General features: G+C 34.8%; 1 long non-coding RNA gene across 1 annotated transcript in view; it reads left to right on the top strand.

Annotated features, from left to right (window-relative positions):
- Window positions 1-9,110, top strand: part of LOC108301423 — a 20,672-nt gene extending 11,562 nt beyond the window's left edge. Inside the window, exons 2-3 of the long non-coding RNA XR_001823866.2 lie at window positions 752-757; window positions 9,099-9,110. This is a non-coding gene — a long non-coding RNA (uncharacterized LOC108301423). The remainder of the gene's footprint in view (window positions 1-751; window positions 758-9,098) is intronic.
- The last annotated feature ends 921 nt before the right edge of the window (window positions 9,111-10,031 follow it).

Genomic DNA, 10,031 nt, shown 5'->3' with positions numbered 1-10,031 from the left:
TCAACATGGAGGTGTATGTGTCTCTTTGGTATCCTGATTTTCTTTCTTTTCTATATATAACCAGATGTAGAATAGCTGGATCATTTGGTAGCTCTATTTTTAGTTACTTTAAGGAAACTTTATATTGTTCTCTGTAGTGACTCTACTAATTTATATTCTCAACAACAGGGTATGAGGGTTCCCCTTCCTCTACATACTTATCAACATCCATTATTATGTTTCTTAGATAAAATCCATTTTAACTGGAGTAAGATTATATCTCATTATGGCTTTGATTTACATTTCTCTGTTGATTAGGGATGTTAAACATTTTTATCATATATCTGTTGGACATTTGTGTGTCGTCTTTTGAGGAACAGCTCTGGATATGCCAAACCAGAAGTAGTAAAATGTCTTTTACCCAGTGTTAAAACCTTTCCCTAGAAATTGCATTTACCTAGAAAATACACTGTTATACATCAATTGTTTACATCAATATGCTGTACAAAATTTATAGACTCTTAGACTTTGAATAATGTTGGGAAAACAAACATTTTCCATATTAATAACTGTCATCATAATTTTGTTATGGAGTTGGTTTTCTAAGGGGAAGATAGAGGTTTTTGCATGGGGAGCAGGAGGTAAAGATACTCCCTGTCCACCCCTTGTGGCATCATCATCGTTAGATCATTCTCTTAATAAATAAAGAGAAGTATTTCAATCCTTCAGAGTAGACACTTTTTTGGCATTGAGTTCTACACAAAATTTATAGATGGACGTTAACTAAAGGTAGTTTGAGGGACATAATAGAAAATGTCTTCAGCAGGGATTTTGCAAAAGATATTATGTATTTTCCATGTGGTTGCTTTTGTGTTTCAGTGAGCCTCAAAAAGTGATAAAGATGAGATAACAAATTGCAGTTCAGCTAAAGAATATCCGTGCATTGCTTTTAAGTCTGGAAGAAAATTCAGAAAGCCCAGATAAATGATTCCTATTAAGTCCCATAATCTGTAAGAATAAATGGGGTCAACTTGTTTTTTAATTGTAAGAGGAAAAAAACAGATTTTGTGAGTAGAGTGCTGCTAGCTATGCTGTATAATGGATAAGATATTTTCTAACCCATCTTTTTTTCTCTCATTTCATCAACAGCTCAATCTGAGGAAAGTTCCACACTTTTCCTCTTTCAGGCACAGTTACAGATTCAGAGAAAATCAGCCAAGATCACAACATGAATAATACCTATGTTGGAGTTTGAACTCAAACCCACATGGTTTATTAAAATCCAGATACCTTTTACACAGAGTGGTTGATTTCATGATGACAAGTTTTTCATTTTTTCACCTCATTTCAGCTGACATCTGCCTTTAAATGTAATACAGGTTATATTTATCTTACTTCCTCATTATACATTGTAATCCCTTTTGAGAATAGATTGTATGTTATTCTCCTGTTTCCTTCTTTAACAATTTCTACCCCAGTAATGTGCACACAATAATAAAACCCCTCTCCACTTGAAGGATTTGCCCTCTTTGCCAACTTTAGAAAATCAAGATAGACTTGTTAACATTTAACATTTACTTTTTGAAAACAATTTTACACAGAGAAATTGTACAGGAGCAATTATAAATCAATATGTCAACCAGTTTAAATTTAAAGTAGTGATAATTAGTTACTTTAGTGCTAAAGGAAGGACTTCATGAAATAAATACTGTACATGCCAGGTTTTGTAAATGGATTGCTGGGGAATGTGGGAATTCAATGTGTTTATTTCAGATTCAGTTCTGAAATTATAGAATAACTGATTTATATTTTTTAAAAAATTAGGGACCATCTACAAAGCTCACTTTGACAATGAGGAGAGATGTGCCACTATTAAGGTTGGTCACAACAGTTACTGCTTATTGAATACCTTCTGTGTTTCAGAGGCTATGATGTGACCTTTGAAAATCAATTTTCACTTATCCCTCAAGAGGACACAAGTAGTTGATACTTTGTCCTCATTTACAGAAAAAATTAGGGTTAAAGTCTACATTTTTCTGGAAAGCGTTTAATAATAAATGGCAATACACAATTTAGAACTAGGTCTGTGTGACTTCAAGCTTTTTTCTTAGAAGGCAATATACACTGTCAGTGAGAATTCTGGTTCTGTAGCAGACTGCCTGGATGTGAATTTCAGCACCATTTGTACAAGAGGTGTGACCTTGTCCAAATTACTCCAGCTCTTCAAGTTTTAGCTTTCTTGTTTTGGGAAGATAAACATGATTTAATATATGTTATATGCTGCCTAGCACAAATTAAAGGATCAATAAATACTACCTGTTGTAACAATAATGTCAACAATAAAATTAATGATTGTGATGAATTTATAAGCTATATATTTGTATTTATTTTCCTAGCATTTTGCACAAATGGTGGACTACTTTTTATTTCCTTTGCATAGGACAAGGCTAAGCACATAGCGTATGCTCAATAGATGTTTGCCAAATGGGTGATGAGAAGGTTTAAGAAAGGTACAGAACTTATTTGTATTTCATGCTCACCTCTCTAGACAGTCATGCATGCAATCTGGAAATCTGCCTATAAACTAATTTTGGGTAGAAGTTCCATAAATGCTATTGTCTTTGTTTGGAAGGAAATAGTTCCAGATAGTGTAAAATTTGAAAAATCTCAGATCTTGAATATAGTGCCTCACCTTGGCTTGGAGCACATAATTTTCTTAAATTTGTATAAGAAATAAATGGAAAAGTAGTTTATTTGGTTTCATGGATAAACTTTTCCTTCAGAAGTTCAGTTGGAAATAAGAGAAGGGTACTGAGGAGGTGAGAGACAGAGAAAAGTGAAATCATTTATAGAATTTTTTCAGAAAGTTCATTTGGCACATCTATTCAGGAGAATTTTTGTCTTTTTTTTTATTAATTCCTGGGCATTGGTAATAACTTTTCTTAATCCTATGTAACTTCATTTTAAAAACACCAGCTTCATAAGTGCTTTCAGTAGATCTTGAATTTTGTTTTGAGAATAAAAGCAATGAAGAAGTTCAAGGTAAAGTCCGAGTATTTTTGCCAAGCATATTTACATGTTTAAGATTAAACATTCTCCTTTTAATACTGAAGTGATTTTAAAAGGACCCTGCAGACTGACCCTTGACTAATTGCAGTGCTAACAGGGAACTCTAATGAAGTAGATAACAAATGGCAGTTTGCTGGGAATAAGGACAGTTTTTTAAACATGTGGATCGCTCTTAGTATCATTCCTTGTTTCCCTGAAGAGTTCTCCAGATGTCTAAATGCTGTATAAATTTGCTTAATGACAATTTTAGTAGACAAACCTATGTTTTTCTTATTTCCTTCTTTTCTTCCTCTATTAATCTCTCCCTCCTTTCTCATCTTACCCTTCCCCACCCTCATTCATAAACATGAATGAGCCCTTACTTTTCCCAAGACACTACAGGTTTTGAGTAAACGAAGATGAGGATCACATAGTGCTGTTCTGATTGGTTTTATTCCCTGGAAAAGAAGATAGGTGAGCAATTCGGAGAAGGGAAATACCCTTCTCTCCCTAAAAGAACAAAAAAGGCAATTCTAGAGGAAAACAGCATTCTAAGGAGAGACAGAAGACAAGAAAAATCGGCTTACCTGTTGACAGAAATGCAAGACATTGCCATAAGAAATTGGAAAAACCTGAAAAGTCGAGCAAAATTATTATTGCTTTACATTGTCTTTTATAGTTTTACTTTGTTTCTGTGATCATGTAGAGACAGACTCAAGTGGAACATAATACAATTGCAGTATGTTCTCTTTTTAACCTCTGTTCTCATAGTATTTAACCTCTTCATGCCTTTTGACATAGTGATCACTACCTGCTTTAAACACTTTTAAAATTTATTTACAGGGTAACACACTCTCCTGTTTCCATGCTACCTTACTGTGTTGGTCAAGATTCTCCAGAGAAACAAAACTAATAAAGGTTTATTCTAGGAATTGTTTCTGACAATTATGGAAGTTGAGAAGTCCTCTGATCTGCCATCTATAAGCTGGAGAACCAGAAAAACTCAGTGGTGTAATTCAGTCCATTAGAAAGCTTGAGATCCTGGGGTGAGGTGTGATATAAGTCCTGGTCCAATTTCAGAGTCCAAATGTCTGAGAATCACAGGCATTGAGGTGTGAGGGCAGGAGAAGATGGGTGTCCTACTCAAATAGAGATAGGAAATTCACTGTTCCTTCATTTTGTTGTAATACGGTCCTCCACAGATACAATGATGATCACTCACATTGGAAAAGGCTGATCTTCTTAACTCAGTCTACTAATACAAATGCTAATCTCTTCCAAAGACACCTTCACAAAAGCAGCCAGAATGTTTCGCCAGCTATGTGGGCACCCCTTGGTCCAGTCAAGTTGACTCAAAAAATCAATCATCACTGTTACTCTTTTCCAATCTCTTTTGCTGGATCCTCCTTATGAATTTTACATCTTAAATTTTTAAAAGCCCTAAAGATCATTTTTCAGGCCTATTTTTTCTATCTACCTTCCATGGCTTCTACACTTTCTTGGTGCTCCTATCCAGACTCAAGTTTAAAGATACTCTAGTTTGGTATATCCAGTACAGACTTCTTTTCTGAAATCTCTCATGCCTACTTCATTTTTCCACTAAGCTTAATACTTTATAGCACACAATACAACAATTATTTTATTTCAATCTTAATCTTATTAAATGTAAGTTTGTAGAAGTAATTATTTATGTCAATTATTCACTGCTTATCCTAAGGCTTGGAATATTGCTTGTTCAGAGCAGACAATAAATGTTTGGTTTTGTTTTCAGCAGCATGGGAAGAGTCAGGACTCTGTAAAACATACAAAGACAATTTCATCGTAGTCTCAGAAGTCCAAGAGTTATTCAAACACATTTCAAGGGCAATCAGTGTAATTCATAGTCACAACTGCCACTAAGTCCATGATAAACTTGAAAGTCAAGAACTGCCTTTCTTAGATTTTTTTAAATGACTGTATTGTCTAATTCAAAGTTGCTTTTGGGGAGGGCTCCCTGTGCTTTTACGAGCATCTGCTAGAATTGAGAAACTGGTCCTCCATTTCCTTTTTGCACGTTCATTTATTTCACATTTAGGAGTCACCATATGCTTAATCCACGATAACATTCTAGAATGTGAACTAAGACAGCAGATGTGTAGGCACCTCGGAGTGGCAAAGCTTTACTTTTTTATCCTTTATGTTGCTCGGCTACTGTCATTGTGTATGAGATATAAGATGGCAATTTATACACAGACTTAGGATCGTATGTGTGGACATGAGTAATGCCCTCTCTAATTGTTCCAGAATTCATTCACTTGCTTTTGCTTTAAGGAGTGCTGTTAACTAGAAGGGAGTACATTGTGTGCACAGAGAGTAGAGAAGCCCTGCCTCTAGCAGTTCAGAGTTTAGCAGGTGGGATTCCAGACCGATTCTCAACCAGCAGCTGAACAAAGCAGAGTAGCTCCAAAGGTCCAGATACGTGAGCTGTGCTTGTGTTCCTCCTTATTTTTCTTTCTTCTTTTTCTTCCTTTTTACATATATTACTATCATAAGCCATTCACCTAAAGTCTAGAAAGAATTAGCAACTAGTTCTTATACTCAATAATAATAATAAAATAAGACTTGTAAAGTAGCTCAAATTATCATTCCCAGAATGCCTAGGTTTAATCTGTCACCTGAGTACCCACCCCTCCCCATCACTGCCAAATGCAAAGGCAGAACAAACAAGAAAATAAATGGAAAACTTAAATGAATAAAGAGCTACATCACTCTTGTATGGTTTCACTTTCTTGCTTTTAACAGCCAGTCTATAACCCCTTCATAGCATTTTCTATACCCTTTACTTAGAAGGGAATTATTTTTAATGTTGCGTATTAAAGATGGTTGTAAATGTACTCCACTGTTGATAAGTTTTAAAACCACATTTCATACTGACTACCACAGAGTTATCTATTTGTAAATGATGGTTAAAAAAGCAAATCCTTAAATAATCCTCTTTGGAAAACTGGAAATTAATTGCCACACTATTACTAGTTAAGTGGAAATGAAGTAAATAAGAATAGAGAAATAATTGCTGCCTTTGGGTGATTTCCTGCCAGCAACCCACCCTGAGACTAAAAATTTCCTCTCAAATTTGTCTTTTAAAGTTATATCATATTGTGAAGTGTGTCTTTTAAAATGGTTAATAACATAACTTAATATGCAAAATCTTTGATCATATTCTCTACTGTATATTTCAATGGATCCTTAGATTCTGTTTTACCAAGTATAATTACTCATCGAATTATAATTCCTGTTTTATTGCTACTGCATACTTTTTCAGATACTCAAAATTTTGAGACAAATGTTTCACTCTTAAAAAGAGAGTTTGAACGTCTTTGGTTTACTGTTGATATGTTTTTAGGCCTATGCCATTCAATCTTTGTTCAACATCTTGTGTTACTTTGAGGATCTGACTTCAATTCCCTTGTAATAAAGCCAAACACCAACTGGTAATAACAATTGGAGCTATCTCTGTCAATTATAGCTCTGAGGCAAGGGAACAAAAAGCTTTCAAGAATAAAATATCTTATATCTCTCCTCCTACTCAGGGACACGTTTCCTTAGCAGAGTTATACCATTTTTTGGTGGTGTTGTTTGAGACAAAGTCTTACTCTGTCACCCAGGCAGGAGTGTAGTGGTGTGAAATTGGCTCACAGCAATCTCTGCCTCCTGGGTTCAAGTGATTCTCATGTCTCAGCCTCCCAAATAACTGGGATTACAGGTGTTCACCACTATGCCCAGATAATTTTAGTATTTCTAGTACAGACGGGATTTCACCATGTTGGTCAGGATGATCTCAAACTCCTGACCTCAGGTAATGTGACTGCCTCGGCCTCGCAAAGTGCTGGGATTACAGGTGTGAGCCACCGTGCCTAGTCTATACCTCTTTTTGTTGTTAGTTCCTGCTAGAGGTTCTTTCCCTCTCCTCTAACCCTCAGGTTTTATCACGTTTACTTATTTCTTAAATCCTTCCTTCCTAGATTATAAAGTTCCTAGTTTAATGCCATGAACTATTATAAATACTGAATTTGGCTTTCTGGGCTTATAAAACAAGCATTGAAATTCTACCTGTTGCATTCAGTGGCCAGGCCTAGGGAAAAAAATAGAACATATAGAAGATTTTTCCTATATTAAGACATTGTCTATTGGATACCTTCCTCTCAGTAAATAAAATAAAATAAAATATTGACTCATTTAAAGTACATATTGATTTGAGATATATTCCGATTTCAAAAATGTAAAGAAAAAAATATATTTTCAATAATAAAAAAATGCAATAATTGTTGACAAACCTTGATTCATTATGCAGCTTGAGGATACTTGATTAGATATATTTTTTCTTGCTTTCTCTTTTTTCATTACCATGTGAATCATTCCTTATTTCACCATAACTGAAGCCCGGTCACTGAGTCTGGGGAGGTATCTAAGTAAAGCTTGGACAAAGCTCACTCTCCACAATGTTTCTATTTTAGAGAAAAATTGAAAATTTCAAGATTTGTTGCTCTCAATCAAATACAATTCTCAGACACTAAGAAATCATTTATGATGAAAAATAAAAGAAGAAAGTTAAAAAATAGACTTGAGAATTTGAGGTGAAGGCTATCTGCCATAGAATTTACAGACTGGAACATACCCTAAAAAGAAACACTTTTATGGCCTTTGAGATTTATGATCTACTGGTACATTGAAAATAATTGGCGGTGAGAATTCATAGGAAGCTACTTGTATAGCACCCATTGGGTGAGCTCATTTTATTCAAGCCATAAATTTCACTGAAAAAAAATGACTGCAGGTTGATGAAAAACTTTGTGCCCTCGAAGAAAAGCAAAATCAAATCAAACAAAATTTGCTCAGAAAACCAGATCATCCCAGAGAAAGGTAATGTTTCGGAATCACACAGACAAATGACCTCATGCAGATATCAATAAATGGACACTGAAGGTACATACTAATTTTTCAAAGTCAAACCTTCAAGCCCAGGAAATCAAAACAGAAGAAACACAAAGAAGTCCCAAGAAAGACAGGTTTATATGTAGTTTCCTCAAGTGGATTTTGAAGTTCTTTGAAAATAATGGCATAACTACCAGGAAAAAATACTTAACTATCTGTGCAAGTTACACTGGCAATAATTCACTTTAAAGTATTCTATTACTATATGATTGATTGTTACTTGACTTTATTTCATGATAGGTTCAGGTCAAAGCGCAGATGTATGTATAGATGCATGTGTAATGCTATATAAACTGTTCTGTAAGCCTTTCTTTGTTCTTCTGCATCACAACATAGCCAAATTTCCCACATTGTAAGGGGAAATAATGCCCAGGGATACTTTGTGAATTAAATATCAATCATTTTAAATCTGGATGATGAATGGCAATGTATATGTTTAGCACCATACATGTTTCTAGCCATTGCAAACAGCCCTTACAGGTGAGTGAAAAGAAAAACAAAAAACAAAAAACAAAAAACAAACAAACGAAAAACCAGTTTTACTTTATCTTGGTCAAAATCTAAACCTGATTTATGAAGATTCAGTCTGAAGGTTGCTGACCCTTAGGTATTTTGCTTTAATCATATTTATCATTTTTCAGTCGCTTGGCTTGGAAAAGGAATTCCAGGAACATCTTTATTTCTTCTTTTCTCTCTTCACTTCAGAAAACTTATAATTTGTGCTCTTTCAGAGAGAGGGGAGAGAGTCAGACTCCTTATCTAATGAACCTTATCCTGGTTACATGCAATAAATAGGATTAGGTGATGTGTTCATAGCAGCAGTGTATGCTAATATAAAATTTTGTATTATATATACTGTATTTTGTCTTCTCAAATTTAGTCACCATTTGGATAGAAATAAGCTATATGGAATATTTAAAAAGAAAACCTGACATTAGATTTTTGGATGTTTAGGTAGCTATTAAACATCTTCTAAGGTAAAGATCCAGCTCTATTCTGATTAGGAAACGTTTTAATAATTTTTCTTAAAGAGAGAAAGTGGTGGGGGAAACAAGGTTGCATGGGTTTTTAATGACTCTCCCTGCAAAGCAATCTCTAAGTGTACCAAATGGCATGTCCTTGGGAAAGGGAAAGGAAGCACTCCAAAAGAGATTGTGGTTAAAGAGCAATCGTAGTAAGCATCCCATCAAAGAAAAGATGAACTGATGAAACCTTTAGGCAGGAACACTGAATGAGAACATGAACTGTTCATGCAGATGTGCTTTCTTTTAGGAAGCCTCATGTGCCTCAGATGTGAATCCTCTTCCTTAGAAACAGCTTCTGGAGTGCAAGGATCATAAAGCACAGAACTGATATTTATAAATGGCATCTCTCTCCATTTTCTCCATTTTTCTGTGTAGACTAGCTAACAGATTGGCACTCTGCTGATCAATCAGATAAAGTGTTTACTTGAGTTAAAACCATAGAGCAATGAAACTGTTTTCTTAGTAGCAAATAATTCGGAAGAGAACTTTGCTTCAAAGTAATTGGCTTGCAATATTCCAACTTACTCTAGCGACCAAAATATCTTTCCAAATTTTCATATGTTATGGACACTGTTTGCTGTCATCCTCGATATTAAAATTATGCTAAAATTAAAGAGATGGAAACACAGTGTTTTACCTGGAGTTAATTGTCACATATTTAAGATGCTTAAATAATTACACATGTAAAAACATACGTTTAAATAAATGTTACATTTTAATGAAAAAGGGATCCGGGTTTTGAGTTAGAAGGTCAGGGTGTGGGAAACATTGTAGTCACAGTAAGACAAAAGACAGAGAGGCGTTATAGATAGGTTATCTTGAACTTTGTATTTACATGGTTGCTATTAGGTTAGAGAAGCACATTGTCACCACATTGTGAAATGATTTTTTATGTAATATTTTCTCACCTGTAAAATGAAAGTATCACTTTTCTGTCCATACTTTATTAGAATATTCTGAGACCGGCTGGGCGTGGTGGCTCACGCTGGTAATCCCAGCATTTTGGGA

Source organism: Cebus imitator, unplaced genomic scaffold (assembly GCF_001604975.1).
Source record: "Cebus imitator isolate Cc_AM_T3 unplaced genomic scaffold, Cebus_imitator-1.0 Scaffold34, whole genome shotgun sequence".
In the NCBI taxonomy this organism is placed as follows: Eukaryota; Metazoa; Chordata; class Mammalia; order Primates; family Cebidae; genus Cebus; species Cebus imitator.
This window is presented reverse-complemented; position numbering and strand designations above follow the sequence as displayed.